We start from the raw sequence: 16805 nt of genomic DNA, 5'->3' as shown, positions 1-16805 counted from the left end.
CCTGCATGGAGGGAAATGACCCTGCTCCATCTCATGTTTCACTGATGATGAAAGGGCTATCATACTACAGAGATTTTAGCCCTTCTCCCTACTGACAAGTCACTTTGATCCTGATGTGCCCCTGCCAAGGTCCAGGTGTCTCCTAGGCCTCCTCAGTCAGGAATGATTCAGTAACCTTGCAGATTCACCCTCACACACAGGCGTGGACATATATATACATGTAGTCTGTGGACCTTCTCCACACATGTTCTCTCTCTCCGTCTCAACCTCAATCTCTCTCTCCAACCTGAGCCACTTTCAACAGATATCAGCTGGACTCCTTCACCCTAATGTCCCTCTGGTTCCCAGAGGGCATCCCTCCCCTTGCTGACCCTCAATTCCTCCTACATTCTCTTGGAAAAAGGTAGGAGTTTTCTCTGCCCCCAGAGGTATCTTTGGTACCTCTCCAAGGCCCAGTGATGGCTACAGAAGTGCCTATTCCTGCTCCGAGGGTGCAGGGAAAATACAGACTTGCCCCAGGTCTTGCAGAGAGGCCATGTTCTTTTCCTTGCCTTCTCTGACCCCATCCTCTCATTCTTCCCTTTGGCAGCAGCAAACTCAAAAGCCTCCTCAGTCCAAATGAAGGGAAGTGGAAAGAACAAGACCCAAATGAAATGGATCAACTGGTAGACTGACAAATTGAAGCTGCGCCAGAGGCCCAGGGAGGGAATGGAGAGCAGCAGGCAGGGAATGAAAGTGGAAAGGCCCCAGCTGAGAAGCCAATGACCACAAATGGCCCTGCAGGGTCCTGGCCTGGCCAAAGCTGCTCTGTTCTGCTCACCGTTGGCTCATAGCCGAGAGCATGGCCTCTACTGGCTGGCCAATGGCAAAACTGCGAGGTGAGGGGAGCTGGTCTCCAACATCCCCCATCTTGGTTTCTTTCCCATTTTGTGCTCCCCTCTCCCAGACTCCCAGTGTTTTCTCCCTGTCCCAAGAGTCTTGTACAGCCTCCCCACAACAAAATTCACACATCCCTGTCCCATTTCTGCAGAACTTTGAGTATGTCAAGTCATTTGTGCACCCAGGTGTGAAATGGTGGGTCACGGCTGAAAGCTGAATTCTCCAAAGCCGTTGTGTGGATGTTAATAGATTGTAATTGAGGGGAAAAAGAGAAGGATGGTGATCTGTGGTCAAATCGATACTGGAAACCTTAAACAATGTTAGCAGGTTTCTCTACTGCAGGACTTCTCAGAGCCTTTAATATGCTAATGTGCATTGTGAAGATCTAAGAGGGGGATATAGCATTTCTCAAACTTACTTGGTCATAGAATCTTTTTTTGTTTCTTTTTGTAGAGCAGCCTATGGAACTAGTGGTTTATTCAATCTATTTCCCTTCTCGGATAACATAGTTACATTTTCTCAACAGTCTTTAATACCTACACCTAAAAAGGTGACTGTGATGGTGGGAAAGTAGGCACACTTACAGTTAGTGGAGGCAGTGATGGTTAGACTGGATCAACCACCAGGCTACAAGGGAGGTATTTTCGACCAGAGGACCCTGGTGGTATGGTATGGCTGTCTAATGTCACACATTATAAGTGATTGTCACTTACCAGTTGGCCTGCTCCTACCCCATACAGTCCCAAGTACCTTTAATATTTAGCTTTTTTGTGCTGTGTCTGGGTGCCTAGGATGGAGGGAAAAGAAGGGAGCCTGTCTATCTTTCATGTTGACACACTCATGTTTAAGAGCTGGTCTTTCCTAAGGCACTTGATATTTGTGACCTTGTTCTCAGTAACACCACCAGTCCCCTAAACTCTATCGTCTAGAGCCCCCTAAGCCTACTGCCTCAAGAAGGGCTGGCTGTGAGCCCTGGTCCTCTCTCTGGCTTTTCTCCTATATGTGTGTGACCTAAGCGTGTCTTTACAGTGCACAGAATTGGGGAAACGGGGAGCACTGGAGAGAACTCACGGGCTGTGCTGGGTCACACTGCTCCTCTGCTAGCCTACTAGGTGGCCTGACCAGACAGGTCCCCACAAAGGGACCTCCACTAGTTCCTGTCGAAAGAACTGAGATGCTCTTCAACATGGTGAGCTAAGGGGTGGGCAGCAAGCTGCTCTTTTGAAAAAAGTGACTTACTCCTGGTGAGGGTCAGTTACTTGAGAACAAGATGTTCTCATCCATTAAACTGAGAGGTCTCCAAAGGTGAGAACTGAGCAATATGAAGCTGTTCATAAAGGTGCTTATACTGCGTCCACTGTACTCTGTGCTGGTTAGAGCACCCCAAGAGGACTGTGTTCAGTTCTGGACAGGACCGCTAAGAGGCATCCTTGCAAACTGGAGTGTTACTGAAGGAAAATGACTAAGATGCTGTAAGGTCAATAGGCTAAGGCCTCTTCCAGATCCTGACCACTGTTGAAAGCTATGAACCCTGGGGGAAGACACGTAGGGACACCTAGCCAACATTTTACATATAATTCCAGGAGGTTCATGGACCTCCAGGTTAAGAAGCTCAGCTGTAGAATCATACCACAAAAGGAATCATTGAGCATATTTGGTAGATTTAGCCAAAAAAGTAAAATAAAATGAAAGTAAAAAGACAGACTTAAGGAAATGGTGATAGCTATATTCAGGTATTTTAAAGGGGCTGCCAAGAGGAAGAGGAAGGAAAGAAATGACTGAAAGACTGCTTTCAGCTCAATATCAAAAAATGTTCTAATTAGACTTGTTCAACAATGGAAAGGGCCACCCAAGGAGGCAGTGAGCGGCCTGCTGATGAGAGGTAAATATTTGAAGGGGAGACTGAACTAGATGATCTTTAAGGACCACCCTAACCTCACATTTCCTCCCACCCATGTGTTTCTGCCTCTGTCGCTGAGATCCTTCCTAGTATATCACAGACCAGAGTCACAACCTTGCCAACAAACAAACCCCAAAAGGCAAGTGCTGATGGGAGGTGGCCCCAAACTCCGGGCTGCCTGTCCCCCTCATTCCTCTGCTCCCACCTTAAGTCATGTATCTTACTAGCCCCCTTACTGGGGCTCTCAGGGTTTGCTTGGCACCAGCTAGTTAATCTGATAAACTAATCTGCACTAATGGGATCATGAATGCTAATGAATTAATCTGTTACCTTCCCAAGTGACATATTTGCATTTTAACAGAGGTCTTCAGGAGATAATGCCTTAACTCAAAGGAGTGATTAATGTTGAAATTTCGGCTGTTTGGCAGTCTAGCAAAGGAGATATTTTTCAAAAGGAAACCTTTTCTACCCTTCACATTGTACCATCTGCTAAAAGAAGAAAAATCATGTCCCTGCCCTCGAGGGGTTTATAGTTTATGAAGTTGGGGAATTACAATGGCTGACGTTTATTGAGCCTCCACCAAAGTGTCAGGCCCTGTGCAAGGTGCTGTATAAATATTATCTTTGAATCCTCACAACAACCACCCTCTGATGTAAGTATTTTGCAGACAAAGGGCCTGGGCCTCCGAGAGGTTAAGGAACTTAGTACCGTATTTCATTGACTCTAGATGTTAGAGGCAACATTTTCTTAGGTTTCCCTGAGAAAGAAAAGATGCTGCCAACCGAACTACAATGCACCAGGGATTAGAAGACGCATTTCAGTTTCAGAAATGTTAAAATTGTGTCTTTGAAACCATGAAATACAGTAAGTGGTAAGGCCAGTTCCAGAGTGTGCACTCTGCCAAATGCTGTTCACAGAACCCAGATGGAAACTAGCTGGGGAACACTTGGATATAATAATAAAATGGCAAGCACATATTAATATTTTAATACAAAATGATTACACAAGGACCCAGAAGGTGGCACACTGAGTCTGGGGTCAATGGCAGCACCTGTTGATGGGGTCATGAGCCTCAGCGGTGAAGAGAAACAGGGGCAGGATTCAAGGTAGAGGGACTAGGCTGCGCAGGGCCTGGGGCTGAGGGCAGGGGGTGGTACGTAGCAAATAACCTACTGTCAGGCACCCTTACATTAGAGAAGTTAGTTTGTGAGGATATGGCATACTGGGTGGCTTGGCTTAAGTGCAGGGGTTAATTAGAGAAATCATGAGAGATACCTTAGTGAGATGGGAAAGGGAACTGGCAGATGGTCTTCGAGGCCAGGATGAGAGATTTCAATTTGATATGATGGGCAAAGGAGGCAATTATTGATTCTTGCAAGTTAATGCCAACATAGTAGGAAAAGCTCATTCTGGCCACCAGCATGAATTAAAGCTCTCACCTCAAAGCCAGAGGCTTCCTGACGGGGAAAACATCCAGCACTGCACAAGAGGTCAGCAGAGGCAGCGGAGTTCCAGGGCATTATGACCGTGAACTCTCAGCTCTCTCTGGATGTGCAGCCCTTTTGTCCGGGTGCATTCCTCACCAGGAAGAGGAAGTAGCAGGGCCACAGCTGCCCACGCATGCTCCCCTCTCCCCTCGGCAATGAAGGGTACACACGGGATGATAAACAGCTCATCTCCGCCCCATCCACTAACACGGGTTTGTTGAGCCCCTACGATGTGTCCTGTGTCCGTGTGTCTGGCACTGCTCTGCATGACACATGGATCAAAGAGGCCTCTGAAGAGCTCACTCCCTAACTAAGGAGAAGGTTGAACACACAGAAAGCCACGGCAATACAAGACAGGGTAATCAAGTGCCAAATTGTGGTGGAAAAACGGTCTGGATTCCAAAACGGAAAAGGGAGAACTGTGGGTGACTAATTTTTTTCCTGTATTCTCAAAGTTTTCAACTATGTATAAGTATTACTTTCACAATCAGGGAACATTTATAATTTAAAAAAGGAGGGCAGTCAATGCGGGCTAGAATGATCAGGAAAGGCTTCACAGCAGAGGCTGGACTTGAGCTTTTAGTTAGAGGATGCGGTGGAAGGATTTGCAGAGGTGGAGAAGAAGGGACTACTGCCAGTGGGGGAACAGCCGGAAGATGAGTGCAGAGAAGAGTACCCTCTGAATGGGGTACAGTGGGCAGGGAGAATAAGGAGACTAGTGTAGCTTGGGGGTCAGGAAGAAATAGGTCAGAGGGATTATTTATATACATATATATATGGTGAAGCTCAGCAGTTGTGGAAGGCAGGCCTCGGATACCAGGGAGAGGAATTTCTATTTGATATCGTAAGCAAAAGGGAGCTATTATAGGCTCTTGAGCAGGGAAGTGACATGATGAAAGATGCTTTAAGGAGATTCCTTTGGCAGCAGCGTTGAAGGATCACTTGGCTGGGAGGGGGAGGCAGCATGCAGAGACCAGTCAGGAGGCTGCTGCAGTACTCCAGTCGTGAGGGAATGAGAGCGTGGGCTATGATGGCGGCAGTGGGAATGGTCAAGAAGACATGGATTCATGAGGCACTTGTGAGAGATGAACTGCCAAGACGCGGCGGTGACTGATGGGAGTGGGGAGGAGGCGAGTGACTCCAAGGCTCAGCCCATGGGCTAGTAAAGGAGTGATGGTGTCACTAACAGAGACGGAGATCCAGGGAAGGGCTCAGGGCTGGGGATCAGCATGGAGGGTAAGGTTGGAGAGGAGAGCCTGAGTTTGGTTTTAGCTGTGGTGAATTTAAAGTGATGATAAACTCCAAAGAGAAAATGTCCTAAAAGGCAATAATGAAATGGAACTGGAGCTCAGATTAAAGGCCAGGCTTTATCATTTCCAGCAACCATCCAGAATTCTAAAGGAGGGCAAACTGTATTTAGATTGAGTGTAGACACTTCTAGAGAGGGAAAAGGTAAAAAGCAGACCCAACAGCCAATTCTGATTTGGAATTTGCAGGTGACAGACTTTAAACTGTGTGGCAACAGCAGGCTGGTGGGTCTATTTAAAAATCCCCCTCGTTTTTCTCTGTCAGTGAGTGATTTCTCTACATATTAGAAAGATTACAGCTCGACTGTAGGTGACGAGATGAATATGGAACAACACTCGCTTTATTAATCATATCTGCATTCTCCGTGATTTCACTAATGGTGGCAACAGAGCCAGTGTGACACACAGCACCCTCACCCAGCCCTGTGAGTGGGCTGGTTTTCAGAGTCCCAGCCCACAAACCCAAGATCCAGACTTCTGGTCATCTTGATACAGGATCGGAGGCAAGTCCCATTAAAAAAATAATCTGGGTACCTTAGTTTCCCCGTGTGTCAGCTGGAAAAGCATCTGTAACTGATTTGCTTGGGTCTGGGTTATAAGTGGGAGGAACAATTATTGAGAGAAAAAATGTATAGATGAAAGAGAAAACTTGAGAAAGAGTAAGCACAGTTTGCAGCAAGATTTCCAAGTTGAGAGGTCTTGACACTTACCTGATTGACTCCTAAGCCAGTTGTCACCACCATGCCCTCTTCTTTCTACTTTCAATGGGCTTTTCCATGTGAAGAGTTGTAAACAGGACAACCTCCCTAGTCAGTGACTTCCATTCCCTCTTCCTGATCCCCCACCTCCAGAGGCATCTTTTGCTCGGGACACCTGCCCACTTTTCAGCCACCATCCTTCCCCCTACCTCAAATCAAAAGACTGACTGGAAATCAGAAAAGAAATCTTCAGCAGGGAAATGCTGGAGACCGCTGGTCGACAGGCTATGCAGTGTGCGTGTGTGTGTGTGTGTGTGCACGCACGCGCGCATTCATCCACCAGTCTAGCCATCTGTTCCTCTGTTTTCCCAGTGGGTTTGGATCAGAAGCAAAGAGAGGCCTGTTTGGGTGGTCCTGCCCCCAGAGCTGAGCTCCCTTGGTGGTTAGGAGCCCACAGCCTGGGCGGACTTACTCTCCACTCATTCATCTTTAGGAGGCATCATTGCCTCCCACAGAAAGATCCAGTCAGAGGAAGGGGGCTAAAATCTCACAAATATCCCTTTATCTGCAGTTCTCTACTCCCCCCCAACCCAGGGATGGGGGACTCGGCCCAGACACTTGCCCAGGGCTGCAATTCAGTGGGCTGGGCAGCGAGAGGAATGCTGGTGGGGGAAGCAAATGAGCAGGCAGAGGCCTCCACCATCACCCTCCCACCCACCTGTGGACTCCTGGCTTATTTCTCTCACACCAGCTGTAACAATAGGGCTCCAGCTGGCATTAAAGTGCTGCGGTAGCTCTCGCTGTGCTCTGGCACAGGTGTGACCTCCGCTGGGACGATCCCAAGTGCTGAGAGGAATTTTCAAACTAATTCTACCAGGGAAGTTGAAAGGTGGCTCCTCGCTCTCAGCAGCTCTCAGAGGTCTTGGGAGCTTGAAACAGACAGCCCCTGCCTCCAGCCTCCCTGTTGGGGGTGCTGTACTCAAGCACCCCAGCTCAGCGGTCACTCAGCTGGATTCTGCAGCCAGAGTCCCAGGGCTCAGTCCTTCAGGTTGTGACATTGAAGGCTCCGGTGCAAATCTACTTTACTTGAGATAGTTAACTGATTAACCCGTTGTCGTCTTAGCTCCAGTGAAATTCTGCCAAGTGAAGGCCCTGAGGGCATGGGGCAAAGACTATGTAAGTATTGAGGCTAAGGGGAGGGAGTGGATGGGATGAAAAGAAGTCAAAAGAATCTACCTGGTGGTTGACCAGCCACACCAATGCTTTAAGTGCCTTTTGAATCTGACCCTCCTCTGTATGCCCACTGCCACCACCCTAATTGCCTCTCCCTTGGCTTGCTGTAGTAGTTTACAAGCTGGTCTCAATCCCTCCTTATTCCAAACAAGTCTGCTTCCTATCGCATGGCTAACCATCCTAGAACACTTCGTGTTAATTGTCCAGTAGCCTTCCAGGGCCTCCCCAAGTCCAAACTCCTCATGCGGACATCAAAGGCCCTCCAAATCCAGGTACCCCTTACCTGGTAAGTAATTTTTACCCCACCGTGCCTCCACACCCACCCCGTCTTCTAGTCAGACCTCCTCCTCACTCTTCCCTGATTACACCATGACCATCTCCACCTGCAGCCTTTTCCCTGACTATGCCTCCCCCTTGGAAGCCTGCTTTTCTTACAGCCAACAATCTCAATCTCCTACATTATTCAAAACCTAACTCAAGTTCAGCCTCTTCTGGGAAGCCTTCTCCCTCCATTCCAGCCCACGATGCTGGCTCTCTCTGTGCCCTGAACCCCTACGGTGCTTACTGTTTAGAGCACATAATGTGGTATATAATTGTTTCTCAACATGTATTATCCTTAGTGGTTCATATGAGTAAGTATTATTTTTTTGTTAAATTATGAATTTCTAAAGAGTAGGCCCTTTGCTCTCCCCTTCTCACCATAACATTGGCGCTGGGCTAGACCCAGGAGCACTCAAGTCTCCAAAATTAAGGAAAGATAAGACGAATGAAGGCCCTCCGAGGATCTTCTCTGTCTGTTCCCTCTCCTTTATCAAAAGATATTCCAGGCAGTTGAGGAGCTGAGGCTGCCCAGAGAGGCCTATCCAGGCAATTGGCTATTAGATCTCTAGTTTTTAGTACACTCCCACCTCCTAAGGCTTTCTGAGCCATCAATAATGCTCCTTAAGTGATCAATCTGAGACACAATGGGCTGCAGGGGCCAGTGTTTGATTAAGTCAAGAGAATAAACGTATGCTGGAAGAGACAGAGCAGGGAAGGAGGAGCAGAAGAGAAAGCAGGAGGAAAGATGAGCTGGGGGAAGGGAGAGAAGGTTTTATGAATGAGGATACAATAGGATGGAGCAGAGAGTTCTCATCTGATCTGATTCAACAACTGAAGCAAGTTCTTACTGAGACAACTAAATAATCTTGGGGCTTTCGCCGAGCCCTGTGAATATCCCTGGGCTGCTGGGCAATCTTTGACCTTGGCAAGATCACTGTTGCCACAGTCCACTGAGGGCCTAAGAGGCTGCATGCTCTGTATTGGATGCAGAAGTGGGTTAGAATGGAGACTTCTGGGGATCCTAAGGAAGCACTTGGGCCTTGAGCTATGCTTATTGGCTGGGTCTACAGAAATCCCAAGTTCTGGCACCCTTCAGCCCTCCACCCAAGGGTGGTGACTCTGATATTCACGATGATATGGGATAGTTGGCTGATCTGCAGGGGTGATTTCAGCACTACTTTCTCCTGTCCACTGGTAGACATATTATCCCTCCTCCCAAGGCTCTGGGGCTGGAAATTTGATTATTTGGCGTCGACAAAAAATAAGAAGTCTCTTTCTGAATTTTTTTTTCTGGAGGGCCTAAATTTCTAGCTATATCAATAATCAAAATTTTTCTGGGAAAGATAGTGTTATCTGGAACAAACAGAGCAGATAACTTATTACTGTGAGAAAATTCCTCCTTTAATCTGACCATGATTCCTGCTGCTCTTATTAAAAACCGATCCTTTGCATATGATGGCATTATTACTCTCCCCATCACGCAGGCTCCAAGCCCCAGAATCATCTTTGACTCTTCTTCCTTCCTCACCCCACTCATCCAATTGGTAGGTAAATCAGGTTTCTTCTACCTCCGAAACCCATCCATCCATCTCCTTCTTTCTATCCCCATCCAGCTATTGTAACAGCCTCCTAACGGGTCTTCATGTCTCCAGGATGGCCCCCTTTTAATCAATCTGCCAAAGGGGAAAAAAAAGAAAAATGAGCCTCAATCTAATCAAGTATAGAGTTACTTCCATTTACAAGAGATACAGAGGATAGTGGAGCAAGCTAAATGATAAGAGGAAGCAAAGAGAGCAGAATGTGGGACAGTATACAGAACAAGTAACCTGACTTCTCTAACAAGTCAAAGAGAGAGGATTGTTGAAAGGGCCTTAAGAGACGTAATGACCAAAGTAATGTGTGGGGCTTTTTTGGATCTTGATCTAACAAGCTGACTGTAAAATATGTTTTGAGACCACTAAGGACATTTGATTATAGACTAGGAAATGGATAATACAAAAGCATTATTGTTAATTTTCTCAGATGTATTAATGGTACTGTGGTTATATGAGAAAATGTCCATTTTTTTAGACATGCATAGAGAAGTATTAGGGGTGAAATGACATGATTGACATTTAAAATTTATTTTAAAAAACTTCAGCAAAGGGGCTGGCCTGGTTGCGCAGTGGTTAAGTGTGCATGTTCTGCTTCGGCGGCCCGGGGTTCACCGATTCGGATCGCGGGTGTGGACATGGCACCGCTTGGCATGCCATGCTGTGGTAGGCGACCCACATATAAAGTGGAGGAAGATAGGCACGGATGTTAGCTCAGGGCCAGTCTTCCTCAGCAAAAAGAGAAGGACTGGCAGCAGATGTTAGCTCTGGGCTAATCTTCCTCAAAAAAAACTTCAGCAAAGAAAAAAAAGGATAACGAAGCAAATATGGCAAAGTCCTGATAATTACTTAATGTGGATACTGGGTATATGGGGTTGTTATACTATTTTCTGTATTTATTTGAGAAATGTTCATAATACAGGACAAAAACAATTGTCATCCACTCTACCCCAGTCTATCTTCCTAGCTCTATGTTGTACTCCTATCTCATTTCTCTATGACACAGGTGCCCTAGGTCCTTGCTCAGATGAGTCCTGTCTGAACTTCATCCCTTCACTAACTCACTTCATTTGTTTACTCAACAAATACCTACTAAGGACCTCTTAAATGCACTAGGCACTGGAAATGCAAGATGACTGAGACTGAGGAAGACAAGGGGCCTCCTTCGTCTTTCTATCCTCCCCAGTAGCTAGCATAGCACCTGACACATAACAGGTGCTCAATGAATGTTTATTGAACTGATGTGCACGGCGAGATGTGATAGATTCCCTGTCTGATGTGAACCGACAAGTATTTAATCCAACCCCCAAAATGCTTATTGAACACCTACTATGTGTGAGGCACTGTGTGTAACAGGAATAAAAAAGAGACGAAAAACACCAGGCTGTTTCCTTTATTGAACTGAAAATGTAGATAAGACACACATATGAGAAGTTATGTTTGTATGCGAAGAATATATGAAATAACGATTCAAGCAATAACAGCGGGGTGTATCAGCGATATACTTGCTAAATATATTTGAGAGACAGTGCGTGCAGGAAGAGTTCAGAGGAGGGAGAGAGATCACCTCAGCCTAGAATGACAGACAAGTCTTCACAGAGGACGTGAATTTGAATGTAGACTTGAAGGACAGCTTTAGTGGTACTGGACAGGAGAGGAGCATAGCCAGAGAGGAGAGGGCATTCCTGGTGAGTGGAATGGCATGAACAAGAGCACAGATGCCAAAAAAATGTATAAAAGATACGTTTCAGAGACCCTGAGGAAAGAAATTTGGCTGGAGTAGAAGGTGCATGTAGGGCTATGTTTCTCAAGTAGACCAAGTACAGCAACGTCACTTGGGGGAGCTTGTTAAAATGCATATTCCTCGACTCCAGCTCCCAGACCTACTGAAGCAGAAGCTCAGCTGGTGGGACATGGCAATCTGCATTTTAACAAGTTCCTCCAAGTGATTTTGAGACACAGTAAAAATTAAGAATCCATGATGTGAACAAAGGATGGGAAATGAGGTTGGAAGAATACACAGCATTAGGTCCACTCAAGGAGAGCCTTGAATGCCAGGCTAAGGGGGCTGAAATTTATCCCACAGGCAATCAGGTGTCACCCCTCAAAGATGCTGATCAGAACTGTCATGAATAAAGGATATTCAGGAATATTAACCTGACAAATGTGTGTATTATGGATTGGAAAGGAAAGAGGCTGGTGTAGTGTAGACAGGAGGTGATGGCAGGGGACAGAGTGAATTGGGGTAGAGTCAGAGATGGTTTTGAGGTTTCTAGTCTGGGAGACTAGAAGGCTTGTGGTAACAGAGAGGTCAGAAGGGCAAGCCATCTTTGAGAGCTAATGAGATGAGTCTGTGAATGTTGAGTCTGACATGATGGCAGACTATCCAAGGGGAAATGTTCAGCAAGTAGCTGGAAATATAGGACTGAAATATAGGAGAGGGATTCAGTTTAGACTAGGGAAGTGGGAATGGCCAGGAGAGGGGTAAGAGGGGAAGCCATGACATGGCTGCGTGTCCTTGCCAACAGAGGAAGTGGAAGGCAAGAGGAGCTGAAGAACATCCAGATTTGAGGAGTAGGAGGAGGAACTAGGAAAATGGAGAAAAAAGGAGGGGTCACTAGGGTGGAAGGAGACCCAAATAGTACAACCAGGCACGGAGCCCTTTGAAAAGCTAGGGATGGCTAGCAGTGTGGCTAATGCCAAACTGAAGCTGAGGCTCAGAAAAGGTCACTAGCTATGGCTTGCATACAGAGAAACCTGCTCATCTCATGTGCATCAACACAAACACTTACACACAGGCACCCTGACCCCTAGACATAACAGGCAGCCCCCCTCCCCTACCCCCCATGTCATATACACACTGATTTCCAAGCTCATTTTCTAAATGCCCAGGGGAGTAGGCACTTGCTTGCCACTGGGCTGTTAATGTTCCATTTTAAGGATGGGGGCCTCAGAAAAGGGCCTGCCTGTCGTGGGTGGGAAACAATACAGAACTGCAAGATCCCTGCCCTCTCCTTACCAGCTTAGTTGAGGGGGGACTGGAAAGGGAGGAAGATGGTATGCTTCCCTCCCCTCCCCCCGCCATCCCGACCTTGGATTTCTCAGCAGAGTTGCAAGGTCCAGCCCATTTTGAGAGTCCTTCGTTTTGGCTGCTGATAATGAAAGAGAATGTTTTTCTTTTTGAATTTATGGTAAGAAAGAAAACAGAAGTCCTTGCGAGAAGAGCCAGAACAGAGTTTTCTGCTGCGTATGCTAATAGCCTTAAGACTGGACCACAGCTGAAGCTAACTTGGGTGTGGCCTCCTCCCAGTGGCCTGTGCAAGCTAAGGGTCTTCACTCAGTATTGACGGGGACTGTCCCAGCTGCCCTAAAAGGGGGTGCTAGAACCTCTGTGAAGGCATGAACCCCCAGAACCCAAGCTCTTCCGTGTGAGCCTCACTTCCCACAATTTGCTCCAGGTGTGTGTGCATATGTGTATGTATGTGCAAGTGTGTGCACATGCATGCAGGTGTGTGTGTCTGTAGGTTCTGTGTGTAATTTGTGTGTATGTGTGTGGTTTGTGCCTGTGTGTCTTTTATGGCTTCAGCGAGCCTAGAGGCTCCAAAAGACCAGGGATCCTTCCTCTATTGCATTGGTGCTGCCCTCTCAGGGTGCCTTGTCTGGTGCTGGCCACGGAGCCCAATCATTTCTGCCAGTGGGGGTGGGTGGGAACAGAGTGCTTCCGTTGTCCCGCATCCACACGGGTTCCCTCCAAGGACTGAACTGGGGACTACTGAAGTGTGGCGGTGCTGGACCAACGCCTCTCCTCCACCCATGCCACCCTCAGCACTCCTTACTCACCCTCACACCCCAGGATTGCATTTGCCTCGCTCCTCACCCCAATCCTGCGCCTTGCCCAGCTTGCTGCTGTTGTCAACAATCCCAGGGCTTTCCTGGTGCACTTTTTGAACTTACCATTGCTCCCAAAGGACCTCGTTGGTGGCAAAATCCCCGAATTGGGCCACACAGTTCATTTCCCAAGACCCTGGGACTGTGCCACTCACCAGAGGTAGAGGTCCCTTGACTCATTTAAAATGGGTCCTGCAGCCTCCAAGGAGTCCCCAGCCCCCTCACCCAGGGAGGCAGAAGCTCCATTCCACTGTCTGAAGCCACAGCACCAACAGCATGACTAGCTTGTGTTTATTGGGGCACTTGCTGGCTTCGGGCCGCTAGCCCAGCCAGTCTTCAGGATGCCTCAGATCTGGGAGATGTTCGGAGTCAGGAACTTGGGGCACCCACCACCCTACCCTGGCTGGCCTCCTCTCCCAAGTGGTCGTCAGCCCACACTTACAAAGCAATTGTGGTGGTGAGTGTTGGTGGGAGAGAGGGGAGAATCTCTCCAGACGCAGCAACGAGTGTCTCTCTCCTTCTTGGATCATACCCCCTCCCTTCTCAGAATCCTGCAGTGGCTCCCAATTGCCTCGAACATCAATTTAAACCTTCTCTCTATGGGTCTCAAAGCGCTCCGTAATTACAGCTCACCTTCCCACATGCCCACTCCCACACACATCACGCATAACTCCGAGCCAGACACAGACAGTAGAAGACATGGTCCACAAACGCTCCTGCCTGGGTCTTGCCACAGGTGCCTGAGAGCACCACCAACAGAGCCATTCCTCTGCCTCCTTTAAAAATGCAAATATTACCTGAGAGGTGAAGGCAGTAAAACATTATCAGCTATTAACACCTTGGCCAGGCAGGGATTCTGTCATCAGATTTGACGGAGCAGGGAGCAAAGCCCCGCCTAAGCGGCCTAAGGGGGCGGGGGAGGGGACCCCGAGGCGCCTGGAGCAGCCGCCGGGAGGGGTGCAGTGAAGGGGCTCTGACGTCGAAGCCTTCTGTCACGACTTTACCAAGGAATACAGTCTGATTCCGCGGCGGCGTCTCTACTTAAACCAGTCAAACCCACTAGTCCTCCCCCTTCCACACACACATTACATCTTATTTCACCTCACGGGTACCCTCATGCCAAACTGCTGAGGTTGAACTGCTTCTTTCATATGAAAAAAATAGGCCATGAAATTGGATAGAAGCCGGCACGTCTGCTTGGGCATGGCCAAGTCTTGCTGAGGTTTGGGTGTGGAGGGGAGCTGAGAGTCTCTTGCTTAGTGAAAATAGCAAAGGCTTCCTGGGAAGCCTCTCTCAGCTCCCAGGAAACTGAGAACTGGGTTCCCCTGGCTTCTTCTGCAGTGAGCCTGACGGGCAGGGAAGGGGAGGGACAGATAAGGTCTCCCTGCTGAGGGCCCCAGTGGCTGAATTGCCACACCACACCGGGGTCCACTCTACCAAAGTGTGCGCCTTTTACCCTAGCCTTCCAGTGGGGAAAACTCACTCGGAGCTTTTCTCTGAGTCAGCATAGAGCCCCCAACCCTCCAGCCCAAGAAGGGCGCCCCCAAGGGAGCCTTGCTCTTATAACAGTTTCTCCAGTGGGCAGAAGTCCAGAGACTGCCCCGCCCTCTGAAAGAGCTGCAGGATGCTAAGACCACCCAGTGGACTCCAGGGCTCTGCAGCCAGACTAAGATGCCAAGGGGAGGGAGCAGGTCTGGCAGAATTCAGTGTACACCGGGATCAAGGGCTCTCTGGTCAGCTGCAAGGGTGGGGGTGCCACCTGCTTTTGGAGGAAGATGTCAAGCATTGGCCCCTGCAGTGGTTTCAATGTGCGTGTATGGGTGTCTGTGTGCAGGAGGCCCAGGAGGTCGGGTGTAGATGGCAAGGACTATAAGAGTTGGGAGTGCTTTTTGCCAGAATGGAGTTCTTAAGGGCCCTGGTGGAGGTGTCTACAGCAGCTTGGGACGCGAGTTAGCCGTGTGTGTGGGGGGGGAGCAGGTACTGGATCTGCAGTAATGTGCAGTTGTCATGTAGTTTCTCAGGGACGCTCTGAGACAACAGACACACTCTCCAAGCTCCAAAGCATCAGGCTGGGCAGAAGAGGAGTGGATGTGTGTGTGTGTGTGTGTGTGTAAACATATTTAAGTGGCGCTGGGGAGGGGGTGCGTGTAGCTATATGTGTTTGGATGACTGCTTTACTAGCATCCTGGTGGGAGGGGGCAAGTGTAGCTGTGTGTATATGTGTGTGTGTTTCGTCTTTGAATGGGGTGACTGTAGCTGAGCGCAGGGTATGTGGTGCGGCTGCCTGTGCGTGTGTGTGCGTCCGTGTCCCCGTGTGAACATGGCCCCGGGAACCACGCACATGCTTCAGACAGCTGTTTCTGGCAGCCCTGAGGCTCGGGCTTCTCCGGGCACCCCGGCTAAGTGGCCACCTCCCAGCAGCCAGGCCCCGCGTCTAGCCAGCTCTCCCCACTGTGCCCATGGCCCCGGCGCGCACACAAAGGCTCCATAATGAACGCACTGCACTCCCCTGCGCTTGGCTCCTCACCCTGCACCCCCGGCGGCCAAGGCGAGCCCGCCCAGTCGGCGACTCACCGGGGCAGTGGGCACGCAGCCGGCCGCTCCCCCGCCCGCCCAAACTCCAGGCAGCCCGACGCTCGGCGCCCCCCCGCCCTGGCCCCGGCTCCCGGGGGCGCCCAAGCGCCGGTCGCCCCCGAGACAGCCCAGGGCGGCACGCTCCCGCCGCGACCCACCCCGGGCCGGGCTGAGACTGCGGGCGCGCCCCCCTGAAGGCAGCGCGCCTCTTACCTTCCTCCTCCGCCTCCTCTTCCTCCTCCTCCTCGGTGGCGCGGCGGCGGCGGCGCAGCGGCGACGGCGACAGCAGCGGGACTAGGGCGCCCGTGTCCCCGAGCCCGGCACGGGCGTGGGGCTCAGTGGCGCCGGGCGGCGGGGCGGGCAGAGGTTGGCGGGGCGGCAGCAGCTGGCCCGGGACGCGGGGAGCTGGCGCGCAGGCGGCGGGCTGCGGGCAGGCTGGCAGCGGCGCGCGCGGGCTCCTCGGGCGGGCTCCATGGCTGCGCCGCGGGCGGCACCATCTCCGTGGCTCGCTCGTCGCTCTCTCGCTCCAGGAGTGCGGCAGGCGGCGAGGTGACGGATGGCGGCGAGGCGGCCGGACGGCCGAGGAGGGGAGGGGAGGAGGGGAGGAGGGGCGGGGGAGGGGGAGGAGGGGGAGGAAAGAGGGGAGCGCAGAATGAGGGGCCTCTCCGGCGCCTCCCGACCCTCGAGTGCTGGCGTCGGTTTCCCGGAATGGGAACGCGGCTTAAAGGCACAGCTCCCGGCTCGGGTCACAACTAAAAATAAGCACAAAATTGACAATTGGGGAAAGAATCTCCCAAGACTCAAGCGAGCAAGCCAGCCACCCAGCCTGGCGCTGCCTCACTTCTTAAACCTGACCATTCAGACTGGGCTCTGCCGGGAACTGCTGGGAGCTAAAAGGGCAAGCCAATTTCCAAAGTGAACCCGA

The 16805-nt window shown here is 50.0% G+C and overlaps 1 protein-coding gene across 9 annotated transcripts in view; it reads right to left on the bottom strand.

Annotated features, from left to right (window-relative positions):
• The window catches only part of FRMPD3 (FERM and PDZ domain containing 3), a 126586-nt gene extending 110017 nt beyond the window's left edge, over positions 1–16569 (bottom strand). For 2 of the 9 annotated variants that reach the window (XM_070605688.1, XM_070605696.1), the window contains exon 1: positions 16094–16501. The gene's annotated coding sequence lies outside the window, so the exon portion shown is untranslated. Of the gene's footprint in view, positions 1–16093 lie in introns of all 9 variants that reach the window. The other 7 variants (XM_070605687.1, XM_070605689.1, XM_070605683.1 and 4 more) reach the window with 5 other exon arrangements.
• Positions 16570–16805: the final 236 nt, after the last annotated feature.

This window comes from Equus przewalskii, chromosome X (genome assembly GCF_037783145.1).
Source record: "Equus przewalskii isolate Varuska chromosome X, EquPr2, whole genome shotgun sequence".
Lineage (NCBI taxonomy): Eukaryota > Metazoa > Chordata > Mammalia > Perissodactyla > Equidae > Equus > Equus przewalskii.
The sequence above is the reverse complement of the archived record's forward strand: the minus strand, read 5'-3'. Positions and strand labels throughout refer to the sequence as shown.